At 43.3% G+C, this 16188-nt stretch overlaps 1 protein-coding gene across 1 annotated transcript in view; it reads left to right on the top strand.

The window, feature by feature from the left end:
- The window catches only part of LOC124619718, a 1383482-nt gene that overhangs the window by 313582 nt on the left and 1053712 nt on the right, over positions 1–16188 (top strand). The gene's annotated exons all lie outside the window — the stretch shown is intronic.

Raw genomic sequence — 16188 nt, 5'->3', positions numbered from 1 at the left:
AGTAATTGTCACCCTTTATTTAGCGGAAGTGGAACACCGTTTTATATTTGAAATAAGTAATGTTGTCACAACATTTATCACTCGTTTTGCATCGCCTCTTCCACTAGCGGACTATGAATAACTCACCATAGCAGAAACGCATGTGCCCACCTGCACACGGCTGTCTACCTGATTTCACTTCGCATGTGCTGGACTTGTACTGGCCTTTTACACTGACGCATGGAGAGGCTGCAGTCATTTTGTAGTAGGTAGGATACTACCTTTTCTTTTTTCTAATTCCTTTAATATTTATAACTTAATCATTTAGTGTTTCTAACATTATTTTGCTCACATTTACTCACCTGTATTAACTGTATATGAAGTATCTGTGAATGCTCACACATGGAAGCTAGACCGAAATACTCTGGACACAGGAGGGCAAGTTCCTGATATCCAGAGGCAGAAGCTCTGAACAGCAGACATACATCGCAAGCAAGATTCACAAATTCAACTATAACCGAAAATTTAGTTCTGTAATTAGAAAAATACTGTCTCCAGTATAGAATCTAGACCGTGCACTGTTCCGATGCACCTTAACAGTATCGATTGAAAATAAGTAACTGTAATAAATTATCTGCGAATTCATTGTTAAAAATGTGGATCCCTCAATCTCTGGCTGTCTAGAAACATCACTTCTGGTGTCCTAAAACCAGGTGCGTCTTATTCATCGCCATCTGTTGTTCTTTTACACCTGTGCGCAAGAATACTTTGCCAACACCGTACAGCTGCTTCTGCTCGTAGCTGGATCTGCTGATGTTTATAGCCTTTTAATAAAATTTAACAAAACTTTAGTGCAACTGAATACTAGCCAAAGTAGCAAATTTCACTTTTTTATTGAAACGTCCCCTTAGAAAAATTTATGAATTACTGTGCTGATAAACCTCTTACATTATTTGCTTTTCAAACAGCTGAGCAAAACTGAACGTACTCAAACATTAACTAAAGTGACACACAATACTTTCAGCGCAACGCAATCTGACTTTCAGGAATCGCTACAAAGAATGGCCCTGACTAACATTAACCTATACCTTTCACAAATCACTTACCTCACAAAAATATTCGTTACTCGAACTACTGCAAATCAGCGAGCGCCACTACTGCCAGCTAAATAAAAGATTCAAACTACTGAAGGCACTAACTACTAATAGGCATAGTTAGCAAATGAAAGATTTTTATAGAGAACAAACAATGTATTTACCTTAATAGTGTTGAAAAATCATAATATACATACCAGTTCATGACATCCAGTCTTACAAATTTCAAAACTCCGCCATTTCTCTCCCCACATCCACCACTGCTGGCGGCTCAGCTCCAACTGCGCAACGCTACGCGCTGTTCACATCCAGCCGCCCAACACTACAATGGCAGACAACAATGCAAACTAGCCACAGACTGCACACAGCACAGCCAGTGATTTTCATACAGAGCGCTACGTAACGTTGTCAATAAGAAAACATAAACAGCCTACTTACATTATTTACTTGATGACTAACTTCGGGCCAGGGTCCATTTTCAAATCATCCTGATAGTCATAGCAGTATTTCCAAAATATACAAGAACCACATCACAAACATATACGAGTACGTATTGAGAAGTGCAAATGAACAGTTGCAGTGTACATGGACAACAATCCATTTGCATTTCATAATACGAATATATTTTTGGCATGGTTCTTGTATTTTTGGACATACGATTTTGACTATCTGGATCATTTGAAAATTGGTCCCGGACAGAAACTAGTCACCACGCAAACAAAAAAGTTAAATTTCCAACTTTGGCTGGTTTTCGGTTGTACTGAGTAACAGAAGTTGCTGACCTGCAATTATTCCAGCATGCTGGAAGTTCGTCAGTAAAATTTGGTATTTGTAGTGTTCTGGTATACACTGCAATCGCAGCGTCACAGTAACACAGTACACCAAAGAGGACCAAAAATTAAACGATTCAGCCTGTATACAGAGTGGAGAAGATGGGCCACATTGCGGGACGACGGGGTGGCGATTTTAATGTTTCCCACCTGCGTAGAGAAGGACATTCAGAAAGTAATCCCTCCACTTGTTTTGTCCCCTTCATTAAGTTACCAATGTATTAATCATGAGTTTGGCACCCTTCTGCAAACATTCTTCAGCAGCCCACTCCGGTAACAGCGTCCTACATCAACAGATGCCACCACTGCATTAGCCGACATTGTTATACGTGTAAGACAGCGTCCTGTAATTGAATTACTTACTGCAGAAGGTACAATACCCACTCCCATTCATGCAAGGTTGAAGAAGGTGTATGTAGATGGTACAGTGGACTTCAGCATCGTAAGCTTGCCATCACAATGCCATCGACACCGGTGCGTTTTGCCGACGACCGATGTCGGCCGGAGACGACCGATGTGTTAAGTGCGCGGCCACAACGCAGCCGATCGCTTCGCCCGAACGTACAGACTTCCGATGCCAAAATGTGAAATTCAGATCGTCTTTTCTATTGCTCGAATCGGCCGACGTTCTCACACACGACAAACGGCCTTCGAGAAAGTCGAAGAAAGGAGTGATTTATGGGATTCCGAGGATGAAAGCTATCATGGTCGGGATACAGCTCGGTATCTACAGATAGAAATCGCAGCTTTACTGCAAACCATAAGTATGTAGAACCTTTATCGAAAATTTTAAGCGTGAATTACAACTTAAAAAAATTATTTCTTCAAGTGAGAATGGTGGCGTATCGTATGCTTATAGTTACTTTAATCGATATCTTTCGTCTACAAATTATTATTACTGTTTACTTGAGTTTTTATGCTATTAAGGTGGCGATTTGCAAGTGTGCTGTATGTGTTTCTATTTTTCAGATTTCCTGGTATTCAGGATATCTTTCTCTAAAATCTATTTTTGTCTTCCCCCCTATAAATGAATGACAGACATTGCAGGTTATATTTACGTTTTTGAAGTCGTAAAAAGTGTTTGTAATCTTGCTTTTCGACGTTATCACGAATCTTCTCGAGTACGCAATAATATTTTCTTGGGTCATCTCACAATTTAGTGAAACTGATGATTCCAGTAACTGAGGAAAGATTATTTGGTACTCGCCACGTTCTTTTCGAGACAAATATAGCTCATTGACATGCACTGGGCGTCATTTTAGTAGCAAAAGCATTCGTGTCCAAGCGCAGAGGATCGTGACATCCATATCTACATCTACATATATACTCCGCAATCCACCATACGGTGCGTGGCGGAGGGTACCTCGTACCACAACTAGCATCTTCTCTCCCTGTTCCACTCCCAAAGAGAACGAGGGAAAAATGACTCCCTATATGCCTCTGTACGAGCCCTAACCTCTCTTATCTTTGTGGTCTTTCCGCGAAATATAAGTTGGCGGCAGTAAAACTGTACTGCAGTCAGCCTCAAATGCTGGTTCTCTAAATTTCATCAAGAGCGATTCACGAAAAGAACGCCTCCTTTCGTCCAGAGACTCCCACCCGAGTTCCTGAAGCATTTCCGTAACACTCGCGTGATGATCAAACCTACCAGTAACAAATCTAGCAGCCCGCCTCTGAATTGCTTCTATGTCCTCCCTCAATCCGACCTGATAGGGATCCCAAGCGCTCGAGCAGTACTCAAGAGTAGGTCGTAATGTTTTATAAGCGGTCTCCTTTACAGATGAACCACATCTTCCCAAAATTCTACCAATGAAGGGAAGGCGACTACCCGCCTTCCCCACAACTGCCATTACATGCTTGTCCCACTTCATATCGCTCTGCAATGTTACGCCCAAATATTTAATCGACGTGACTGTGTCAAGCGCTACACTACTAATGGAATATTCAAACATTACGGGATTCTTTTTCCTATTCATCTGCATTAATTTACATTTATCTATACTTTGAGTTACCTGCCATTCTTTACACCAATCACAAATCCTGTACAAGGAGGTCAAAACCCTTCACAGTATAAATTCGGACCTAATCTCACTTAATCTCCGTGATGCTGCCATGAACCGACGGAAATAGCACGCAGTGTGACCAAGCTGTCGGAAGATGATGGCGAGCAACTTTTGGCAAAGGCGTCTAGCGATCGTTGTTCGGAGCCACTGTGAACGAGGCCTTAGCGGATGGTAGGATGGTAGGTGCAGAGAAGCTGGAGGGCGAACACAGTGGGTTGAATGCAACGCGGAGCAGAGCGGTCGGCCAGCAATGGCAGTGACGTCATGCAGCAACCAGTAGCACGATCAGATCATCGGCGACGACTGCAGTTTATTAGCAGATGAATTACGTCTACAAATGGTCTACTGTAAGATGTGTGTACGCTCAGTGCCGAAACACTCAATCGAGCTGCATAATGAAACCAGGAACAAAACTGCATCCAGCCTGCTGCACCGTCAAACTTCAATCTGTTCGGTCCATTGGCGCGTCTGGATTATCACTCCGAAAAACTCTATGCGTCCCGTAGCAGAGGAAGCAGCACCATGATACTTACTGCATAGTTCCGCTGCTCTTGTCTCAAGGATGAATAAAACTCTGAACAAAGATTGTGTTTATGCTGAAGAGTGACAAATTAATCGCGAATCACAGCAGAGTTTGTAGTCAGGAGAGCCACAGCCTGGTTATAGTTGCATTTTCTGGAAAGATAAGACCACTTTAGCTGTAAGTGCTTTATTTATAGGCTCAACCGGTTTAGCAGCACTTTGCATCAGCTGCAATAACAAGTGGTTCCGATTACCTTTTCTCGAACGGAACATAATTTTGATTTTATTGCACCTCATGGTGAAGCTAAAATTCTGCGAAACCGATCGTGCCTATAAACAAGGGACTTAAAGCTTAATAGCGAATATTATACCTCTTACCCTGTCTATATCGCATTTACTTTCCTTGCAAAATAAATATTTTTTAAAATTGGAAGCACTGCTTTCTGAATGATTCTCGTACAAGGAGTGCATACAGACATAAAGTGGTCCTCATCCGCTCAGTATTTACTGCGCAGTAATACTGTGTCAGTACACTGCACGAAAATTCGAGGCCAAGAACAGCACAATATTATCTCGCAATATTTATGCCTGGGGTGCGTCAGTTAATGTTCTGCCTCCGTGGTACACACGCCGGCACTCGATGATGTAGAACTCGCACGTATTGTTATTCCAATTACTACGTTCTGCAGCAAGAAAAGCAAGATGAAGCGGCAATGCGCGAAAACTTGACTTGGATGGCATTCTACACACGGCCGTACTAATATGCCAAGAGAACTTGTAGTAGAACCAGGTGACTACAGGAACTTTTTAAGGATAAACGAGGAATCTTTCAATGAACTGGTGAACTTCATTACACCTCATGTACACACAAAAACTACAATTCATATATTCGACTGATTTAACTGTCTACAACGCTGGAAACAATCTGCACTAATGAACACAGTGATATACATAATCATATAGGAACTGTAGACAGTACTGTTATGTATTTCTCCAATAAGTAATTCAAGGTTCTCAAATGAACAAATAAGGACTTTCAGTGTTATTTCCATGCACCTAATCAGTTTTGCCGATAGTTTCAACTTACCGAACAAATATTCAAGCAGCTGAAAGTACTCCTGCACAAAGAGGCGAATATGCTTCTTTTTAAAAGACACTACCAGAAAAGTGAGAAGCCGCTACATTCCGCCTTGCTCACCAAAAATTTTGGCATTCGCGCTTTTTTGTGCTGAAACATAGCATTTTTATTAATTTGCAACCTTTCCAGTTTTACATAATGTTTGGCAATTATTTTAAGTTATTTTCAGGCATACTTCTCACTGCCGTGCCCCTTTGGTCACATGTATACAGGTGTGAAGTTGACATTACAACGAAACAGCTAGTCATTATGTTTTAGTGATGAAAAAATGCTGACAAAGCATATTTTTGCGGCATCTGAATCCTTGCGATGACCCTAAAACCCTTGCCATGTGTTCACCACGTCAGTTAAAACTACATAATGCATGAGACTGGATATTTCCTGAATATTTTAGGCGCGTAAGAGTTATCACTTTGAACTTGTGGACCTCGGTATTATGATACCGGAAACCATTTCGAAGTTCCCTGAGAATCTCATCCTAATAACGTCAGACAAATTTTCGTCTATCTGCCGTGAGCAGAAATTGTAGAATTGGCCATCCCCATCACTGGTACTTATTCTCAGCAGTCACCCATGAACAAATTGTGCTTTTATAAGCTAAGATCCACCCTAGGCTACAGCAAATACATGAAACTTATTAACTATATTTTTCCTTGGACTGAAATAACTGAGAAAGTGAAACTTCTGCACTTGTTTTTACTTAAACTGGAATAACTGGGGAAATGAAACTTCTTGATTTAATTCTGAAACTGCTGAGTGAAACTGAATGCAAGTGCACCTGCTTAAAGAGCTGAATGAAACCGAACGTACTGTCTCTTTGCTTGTCTTTATTGTTTAATTCTGACATACATAATTATTCCTGACAAATACAACCTATCTGACTGCTCAAATAATTAACACAAAAGAATGGCCTTGAATTAGATGAAATCCTAACAATAACCTATACATTTCATAAAACACTTACCACACAAAAAATCTTCATTACACGAATTACAGCAATGTAACAAACACCAATAAAACCAGGTAAATAAAAGATTGTAGTTACTATAGGCTCTAACTACAAACAGGCATGTGGTTAGCAAGGGAAAGATTATGTTGCAGAGCAAACAATGTATTTAGCAAATTTTACCTTAATAATGTGACATCCAGTTCAAAAAATTATATAATCGTCCGTGACAGCCAGTTCCAAAAAAATTACATAATCGTCAATAATTTTAAATCTCTATGACGGACGCGTCCAGACCGTCCGCTCGTGCTAACATTTCAAACCTCCATCTCCGCTACCTATAAACTTCCAACCTCCAACACTGCTGGCTATTCACCTCCAACGTCCGTCACTGCTGGCTATACACCACTAACTTCCATCACTGCTGACTGTTAACTTCAGACTGTGAGTCCGACCAGCCACAGAGTCTATAACAGAGGGCGCACAGCACTGACAGGGCTATTAATGCAGTCTATCGCGGTACCAATGTACAAACACGTAAACAGACTACTAACATACAAAAGAACCAACCGATCTGCTCAACTTGCCTGGGCTGGAGGTACTGTCTACTCTTTCAGCTTTGAACAAGTATTGTAGCTACATAATCTGTATTTTCCGATAGGGATACAAATGGTCATTAGGCCAAGGGGTATCCGAAACACTTGAACGTGTATTTCTACCATAAATGGAATCCGAGAGATGACCCCCAGGAAAATCGTATTTTCGCTCGCGGCGTTTTGGAATATATTCGTATCGTGCATTGTAGTCCTTTAGTGGATTCAGGAACGAGTAACAGATGCTGTTGATGAACGGAGAATTCAGATATTAATTTATTTTACATCTGATATCAAACAGTAAAAAAATTATATAACTTTTTTGGTGGAGTTGTAGCGTCATTTGCCAACAGTAGATTTGAATGTTGACATATTTACACTGAAGAGCGAAAGAAACTGGTACATCTGCCTAACATCGTGTAGGGTCCGCGCGAGCAGCCAGAAGTGCCGCAACTCGACGGGGCACGGACTCTACTAATGTATGAAGTAGTGCTGGAGGCAACTGACACCATGAATCCTGCAGGGCTGTCCATAAATCTGTAAGAGTACGAGGGGGTGGAGATCTCTTCTGACCAGCACACTGTAGGGCATCCCAGATATGCTCAATAACGTTCCTCTGGGGAGTTTGGTGACCAGCGGAAGTGTTTAAACTCTGAAGAGTGTTCCTGGAGCCATTCTGTAGCGATTCTGGACGTGTGGTGTATCGCATTGTCCTACTGGAATTCTCCAATTCCGTCGCTATCGACAATGGACGTGAATGGATGCAGGTGATCAGAGAGGATGCTTACGTACGTGTCACCTGTCAGAGTCGTATCTAGACGATCAAGGGTCCCATATCACTCACACTGCACCGCCCACCCCCCCCCCCCTCCCCCCCATATCATTACAGAGCCTCCACCAGTTTCAACAGCCACCTGCTGACACGCAGGGTCCATGGATTCATGAGGTTGTCTCCATACCCGTACAGGTCCATCTGCTTGATACAACTTGACAGCAGTCCGATGTCGGTGCTGACAGCAGATTTGAATGTTGACACATTTCAAGATCTGTGTCGTGCAGTCATCAAGGGTACATGAGTACGTCTTTGGTTCCGGAAGCCCATATCGATTATGTTTCGTTGACTTGTTCGCACGCTGACAGTTGTTGACGTCCCAGCATTGAAATCTGCAGCAAAATTGCGGAAGGGATGCACTTATGTCTTCTTCTTCTTCTTCGGCACTACAGCCCTTTATGGTCCTTGGCCTCCTCAACAATCTCCCTCCATACCTCTCTGTTCTCAGCTTTTTTCACCTTGAACAATTCTCTTCAGTCGTCGTTGGTTCCGTTCTTGCAGGATCTACTTCTGGCCGCAACGATGTCGGACATTTGACGTTTTACCATATTCCTGATATACACGGTACACTCGTGAAATGATCGCATGGGAACTTCCACACTTCATCACTACCTCGGATATGCTAAGCCCCATCGGTCGTGCGCCGACTATAACACCACATTCAGACTCACTTAACTCTTGATAATCTGCCACTGTAGCAGCAGTAACCGACCTAACAACTGCGCCAGACACTTGCTGTCTTTTATACGCGTTGCCGACCGCAGCCCCGTATTCTGCCTCTTTACATGTCTCTGTATTTGAATGTGCATGCCTCTACCAGTTTCTTTGGTGCTCCAGTGTATGTCGATACAGATGATTAACATTTCAGTCTTCAGTATTACAGCTGTTCAGTAAATGACGAGCGTTGGCCGCTATGAAAGTCTGTTAGTGTTACTCAGCTGGCAAAAACGGGTCATTACATCAATATTCTAAATTAAGTACATCCGCAGCTGGGGCTCTTGCGACAGTGTGCTCGCATCTCATTGGCAGCGGCGTAATTGTACGTGGCAGCGCCGTCGTGCCGCGGTGGCGGCTGTGGGAAACACGGCGGCGTTATTAGCGGCGTGTGGATTTCAAAGTGCGGCTCATCGGATACTGGCCGATACCACGCTGCCCTGAACGCAATTCAGTACATGATTCCATTCATATGTCTATTCTGATGTGTTCATGGTCACACGGCGACGTTGTGTCAGCTGTTTGCATGTCTGCAGTCGTGAAGGATCGTCAGGAACTGCAGTCTCTTACACAATATCACACACGGTACAATATATTGGCCAAGCGTCAATATTTGTAAATCGCTTCAGTCCCCTTCAATACATTGAGCAACCTGTCAATACCGCTCTCAGACGGTCAGTGTTACTGTGCAATAGTCATTATTGCGCAAAAAATATGAGGGCCCGCGTTAGATGAATTATGTAAGTTTATTTTGAAATGTAAATCACACCCTTATCAGTTCCCCTCAGACGTGGTTGTACACAAGATTTACTGTTCTTCTGGGAACGAGAAACATTTGTTTATGGTTGACATGTAATATTTACGTAACAAAACACACTGTTATTCATTAAATTAATTCGCAATTAGAAATAGGGAATACCATCAGCTGTAGAATGGAATGACGACAGTGAAAATTTGTGCCGTACCTTCTGTGTACAAAAGAATACGTGGTAACATTCATACAATGTAGGCTTTCACGGCCGGTGTTGTCTTCAGTTAAAGCTTCCGGGCTGAGAGGCCTTGGTCGATGTATAAAATTTCTACCTGACGTTTCGTCTCCAGCTGCAGGAGACATCTTCTGAGGTCGTCCGGAAATTGCCACTGAGGCTCCAGGTACTCCAGCATTTATAGAGAGCATAGAAGGCACCACCATTCGTCACGTGATGCCGACGGTATGTCTATCTTTGGAAGGCGTCATCAATCTCAATTAAGAGTAATGGATTGTCATTCTGCTGGCGCAACGTCGACATCCATATTTTGTTTAACTTTAAAACTTCCTCTTTTCTATTAAAATTGTTATGGTGTTTGTGAATCTCTATTGCTTCTCTATACATGCGCGCATGATAATGGGATGTTCGTGCTAGAACGCTTGTGTCATGAAATTTAATTTCGTGATTCTCATCTCGAAAAAGATGCTCAGCTACGGCCGATTTTTCGATGTGTCCTAAGCGACAGTTTCTTTTATGTTCGGCTAAACGGGTGTTTACACTTCTTTTCGTTGTTCCAATATATACTTGTCCACAACTCCATGGGATTTTGTATATCCCAGGTGTTGCTAGGAGGTGTCGGGCGTCTTTTACAGTTCTTAAATATTCCTTAATCTTTTTGGTGGGCCTGAAGGTTGTTTCGATCCATACTTGGCCATAACTTTCCCGATACGGTCCGTGAATTTATTAATGAACGGTAGGAAAACTTTTGCAGTAGGTGACCGTTGTTGCTCTGGACTTCTGGCTGCTTTTCTTCTTTGATGGATACCAATCTTCTTTTTCTTCGGATGATAATAAACAACTCTGCAAAACAGAAGCTTATCCACCTAGACTTTATAGACTCCCAAGGGTACATAAACCACAGGTGCCGTTGAGACCGATTGTGAGTGCCATAGGATCTCCAACACAAGAGGTGGCCAGATATCTCGCCTGCTTTCTGTAACCACACATTGGCAGAACGGACAGTTACATTAAAAACTCGGGGCATTTTATTGAAAAACTGAGGGAGATTAAAGTCAGCCCAAGTGATATTCTTGTGAGCTTCGATGTAGTGTCATTGTTTACCATGGTGCCTGTAAACGAAGCTATTTCTTATATAGCACATATTTTTACGACTGACATAATGGCTTTATTTAAACACTGCCTAACGACAACTTATTTCCAGTACAACAACGAGTTTTACGAGCAGATCGACGGGGTGGCGATGGGAAGCCCTCTCGGCCCAGCTGTTGCCAATTTATTTATGCAGATCTTCGAACAGCGACCGCTGCAGACTGCCAGTAAAAAGGCTGCTAAATGGCACCGCAGTGTTGATGGCACATCTGTAGTGTGGACTCATGGCGAAGAAGAGTTGGATGTCTTCTTGGTGCATCTGAACAGTATTAACCTCAAGATACAGTTTACGCTGGAGAAAGAGAGCAACGGTCATATCAATTTCCTGGATGTATCGGTAATTAAACGGGTGGATGGGACGCTGGGCCACAAGGTATATAGAAAGAACACTCATACGGATCGATACCTCCACAACGAATATAACCATCATCCAAGGCAAAAAAGAGGTGTTATGAAAACCTAGGTGGACAGAGCCAACAAAATCTGCGAGCCGGCTTACTTACAAGATGATTTAAATCACTTACGGTCAGCCTTCATGAAAAACGGATATACCAGTAAGGAAATTGATCGAGCCCTCCATCAAAGAAGCCAGAAGTCCAGAGCAACAACGGTCACCTGCTGCAAAAGTTTTCCTACCGTTCATTAGTAAAGTCACGGACCGTATCGGTAAAGTTCTGGCCAAGTATGGGATCGAAACAATCCTCAGGCCCACCAAGAAGATTAAGGAATATTTAAGAACTGTAAAAGACGCCCGACACCCCCTAGCAACACCTGGGGTGTACAAAATTCCATGCAGTTGTGGACAAGTATGTAATGAAACAACGAAAAGAAGTGTAAACACCCGCTTAGCCGAACATATAAGAAACTGTCGCTTAGGACACATCGAAAAATCGGCCGTATCTGAGCATGTTTTTCGAAATAGGAATCACGAAAATAAACTTAATGAGACGAGCGTTCTAGCACGAACATCCCATTATCATGCGCGCATGTATAGAGAAGCAATAGAGATTCACAAACACCATAACAATTTTAATAGAAAAGAGGAAGTTTTAAAGTTAGACAAAATATGGATGTCGACGTTGCGCCAGCAGAATGACAATCGATTACTCTAAATCGAGAATGATCACGCCTTCCATACCGCCGGCATCACGTGACGAATGGTGGTGCCCACTATGCGCTCCATAAATGCGAGAGTACCTGGAGCGTCAGTGGCAGCAGTCGGACGACCTCAGAAGATGTCTCCCGCAGATGGAGACGAAACGTTAGGTGGAAATTTTATACATCGACCAAGGCCTCTCAGTCCGGAAGTTTTAACTGAAGACGTAGTAATATTAATTATCTCACTGTGATGTATATCCAAAGCAATATCGATATTTTATGATAACGAATCTATGTTTTGCGGTAAAGATATTGAGGACAATGAAGACAACAGAAATATATAATCTTTTTACACTAGTCTGAATCTTCCTAAGAGAAAGACGTAAATGGAGACGTAAGTACCTTGTAACGTATTTCCGAGAAATATATACTGTTATTCATAAACAAACCACTCCTTCCAGTAGCATTAGCATCCCCATAAATATTAAAAATTAATTGTGATTAATAACACGCGATAGAGCGCGAGTTGCAATGAGTATTGTTGGTAACCATTTGCAAGACGGCAGATTCTTTTCTAAATTACTCCAGTATTACGTGCCGTAAAGTCAAAAAAGGAGATGCTTTACAATCAATTTCTTGAATAAACAGACTAAAGTCAAGTTAATTTCATTCATTCTACAAAGAGTAGCACCGATATCAAAAAAGATTCTTGTGGTTGCCGCTTCACGGATATCTTTAGTTCAAGCGACAAGATTTGTCACAGTCAAGAAAATGGTCAGCTTTGAATTAATAGCAAGTGTACCGTGCAAAAGGTGTTTCATCATGCGAGCCTCCAGAATTATAAATTATTATTCATGCTAAAAGACATTCCATTGCAACCCTGAAATATTTCTAAAAGTAAACGATTAAGGTGCTTCTTACCGATCTGTTGGTAATTTATTTTACGTTTATACAGACACTCCATAGTGATTCATTTATTCGACATCTGAATATAGAGAGCCTTAACAATTTCAAAGATAAAATTACTTGCCCGTAGAATTAAGTTTTAGTGGATATGTTGTACGTAGCATCACGTCATATTACGATGCGTTATTGACAGCACAAATGTAAAATGGTTCAAATGGCTCTGAGTACTATGCGACTTAACTGCTGAGGTCATCAGTACCCTAGAACTTAGAACTAATTAAACCTAACTATCCTAAGGACATCACACACATCCATGCCCGAGGTAGGATTCGAACCTGCGACCGTAGAGGTCGCGCGGTTCCAAACTGTAGCGCCTAGAACCACTCGGCCACTCCGGCCGGTACCACAAATGTATTCACACCTATTGTTCAGTACACACACACACGATACACACACACGTAAAAGACACCGTACTGACGCTACAACGAATCTACACACCAATACATATACAAAAAATAAACGATGGTCAAACAAAGTATTTGGTCCAACTTTATAATGAGTTTGGTGTTGATGTTCACGCAGTTTATTAGCCACAACGTTGCACAAAGTTGTCTCCCGAGTAATTCGCTCATTGTCTCGAAACATCCAAGGTATAAAAAACTTGTGACGCCGAGTGAATACAACGCACCACTCTCCTTTTTACACTCCGGACGTAATCTGGACGTTTCAGATTCGACCCCGGCGAGCCAATTTAGCGGTCCGGCGGCCACGCTGAGAGTTTCCATTGGCTGTTTTAATTAGCGCCGCGTGGTGCCCACGATTTCCGAAAACGCGCCTGCGCTACTGGACGCAGCGGCTGCAATAAAGCGACGGCTGCACTAAGTACGGGCAGTACCTCGGACAGTGTTTTTTGTCATGTCCGGCGCGGTTCCCTGCGGGCGCCGTAGCGTTCATTAGCGACGCTCCTGCTGTTGCTGCTGCTGTTGCTGTTTCTGTTGCTGTGGCGGGGTCCACGTTAAATGAACAGCCCGCGTGCTGCCCCGCGGCCTTATTAAGGTCGGACTGCACTCGCTTTCCGGAGCGATGCGCGCTTGTTTCCATCTCTTTGTGAGCGCAAGGAATGCCACGCCGGCGGAACTGCGCAAGCGGGGGCTCAGTTCACCCAGCGTAAAAAAAACTACCGGTCTCTCAGAGCTGTGGCGGAAATGGAACTTTCCCGATGCACGGAATGAAGTGCGACTGCCGCAGGTATTGCGTTTCGGCAGCTGCACTTGTGCAGCGTTGGAGCCAGGCATCAGCCACTGGTCAAGTGCATTCCGGCCAAATATCCCCCTGAGTGAAACCTCAGATTGTTAATTCGTGCTTGAGCTGTTTACGACCAAGAGTGAGAAACTAATAAATATAACTCGTTGCCGTCATATAGTTTACTCCTTTCGAATAGCACCAAGGGAGCGGCAAGCTTAATCCAATGGAGCACTACCCACCAACTGAGTGGGGTGTGCTATCTTCATGAGAAGAACACAGTACTTAACCCTCTGCACTGCGTAAAGGAGACACAGTGCGGCATCGCAGGCTCTAGTTTAAATCGCCACTGCCTGGGCGCCAGCGTGCTACGTGCTACACAGAATTGCGTGGATCTCTTTGTGGAAACAATGAGGCTACTGGCCAACAATTAGGGTATATCCTAAAAGTGCTGTTACATTCAAATATATTTACGGAGGCATTGCAGTGAAAACTTTTTATCGTGTGATATTTTTACAGAAGGACCTTAGCTAGCGCCTCTCAGAAATACTTCTCACCCGATTTTAAGGAAAATTTCTTCCTTTCTTTTTTTCTTTCTCGTCGCCTTGTCCCACGTCACGTAGGGTCGACGTTGCTCTTCTGGATCCTTCTCCTCCATAGTTCTCTATCCATTGCTTCTTCCTTCTTCCATCCTTTTTCCCTTAGGTCCCCGGATATCTTATCCTTCCACCTCATCTTCGGTCTTCCTCTCCTTCTCGCTCCTTCAGTCTTTATATCTTCATCTCTGTTTCCGATATACTCTTCCCCTTTTCTCTGTAAGCGTCCGTACCACCTTAGTCTGCTCTCTTGTATCTTTTTCCCCATGGGTCCCACTGTCACAGCTCCTCTAACAAATTCATTTCTAGTCCTGTCCTTCCTTCTTACTCCACACATCCACCTCAGCATCCTCATTTCCGCCACTTCCATCTTCCTTCCGATTTTAAGGAAACTATTGAATATAAAAAATTGAAAGTTTAAACAACTCATAGTCGAATACATTAGTCTGATAATGAACTGACAATTTTTGCTTAATTCGTTACGTTTGTTGTTCACCTTTGAAATAAAGTAAGCCTTTCCATGTGCTTACAGTGAATTTTTCGTGCTGCTACTAGTTTACTTTTGGTTGACTTTGGTCAGCCACGGTACGGTACTGCCACCTCGTTTTCTTCTTCCATTTACTGGCGTCACTAACTTCCTGCCTTACGTGCCTTGAGTGGCAGCAGCAGTGCTTATCGATAAGTACACTGTCGTACCATCTGGAGCGACCGATAGTATTTCTGGGTCGTCATGTGTCTGGAGTTCAGTCGGGACACAGCAGCAGTGAAGTCGGGGACACAGTGCCGGTGAGGTGCCGACAGCCAGTGCTCGCCGACCGCTGGCGACACACGTGAACTCTCCGACGGAGGGAGACTGAAGCGGGAACGACCGTTGCTTGGTCGTTCGGTCGGTCGTCCCATCGGCCGACGTATATTTTGTCCTTTGACCGTTTCCGAGCTTAGGCAGTCGGTCAACTGGAGCAGAGCAGCAAGGAAGTCTCTGTGGCGTGTAGTTAGGCCGGAGCCGCTGGCGGCATGCATGCGCAGTCGGAGCTGTGAGGCGCTTCTTGCGAGGGTTACGACGTTCGTCGCCCACCGATCTTGGACACTAAAGTTGAGTGCCCACTTAAACCACTGTCAAGCCTCAATTGCTATAATATCTCTTTTTTTGATCCTGGTTGTCGCTTTCTGTGAGATTTCCGCGAGCAACATGTGTGCATTGAAGTCAGCTAGAATTGCAGCCGTCTTCCTGTGTGGTGTTTAACTTAATTTAATTCATTCCCTCATTAATGAAGAGTACCAGCGCTAACTTCTGCCTTGTGGCTGCTGGCGTTCCGGTGACCTTCCTGGTCGTTGACGTTTTCGGCAGCGTATTTTCCTCGTCGTGTTGATGCTGTCCAGCACGGCGTGTAGTTAACAGCTGAGGTGGTGTTGGTAGTTTTGGGCGTTTACTCTGTCTTTACTAGAGTGGGCACCAGTATCCAGAACGTTGTGCTATTGACATCTTGTCGTCGTTTT

This window comes from Schistocerca americana, chromosome 6 (assembly GCF_021461395.2).
Source record: "Schistocerca americana isolate TAMUIC-IGC-003095 chromosome 6, iqSchAmer2.1, whole genome shotgun sequence".
NCBI classification, from domain to species: Eukaryota; Metazoa; Arthropoda; class Insecta; order Orthoptera; family Acrididae; genus Schistocerca; species Schistocerca americana.
This window is presented reverse-complemented; position numbering and strand designations above follow the sequence as displayed.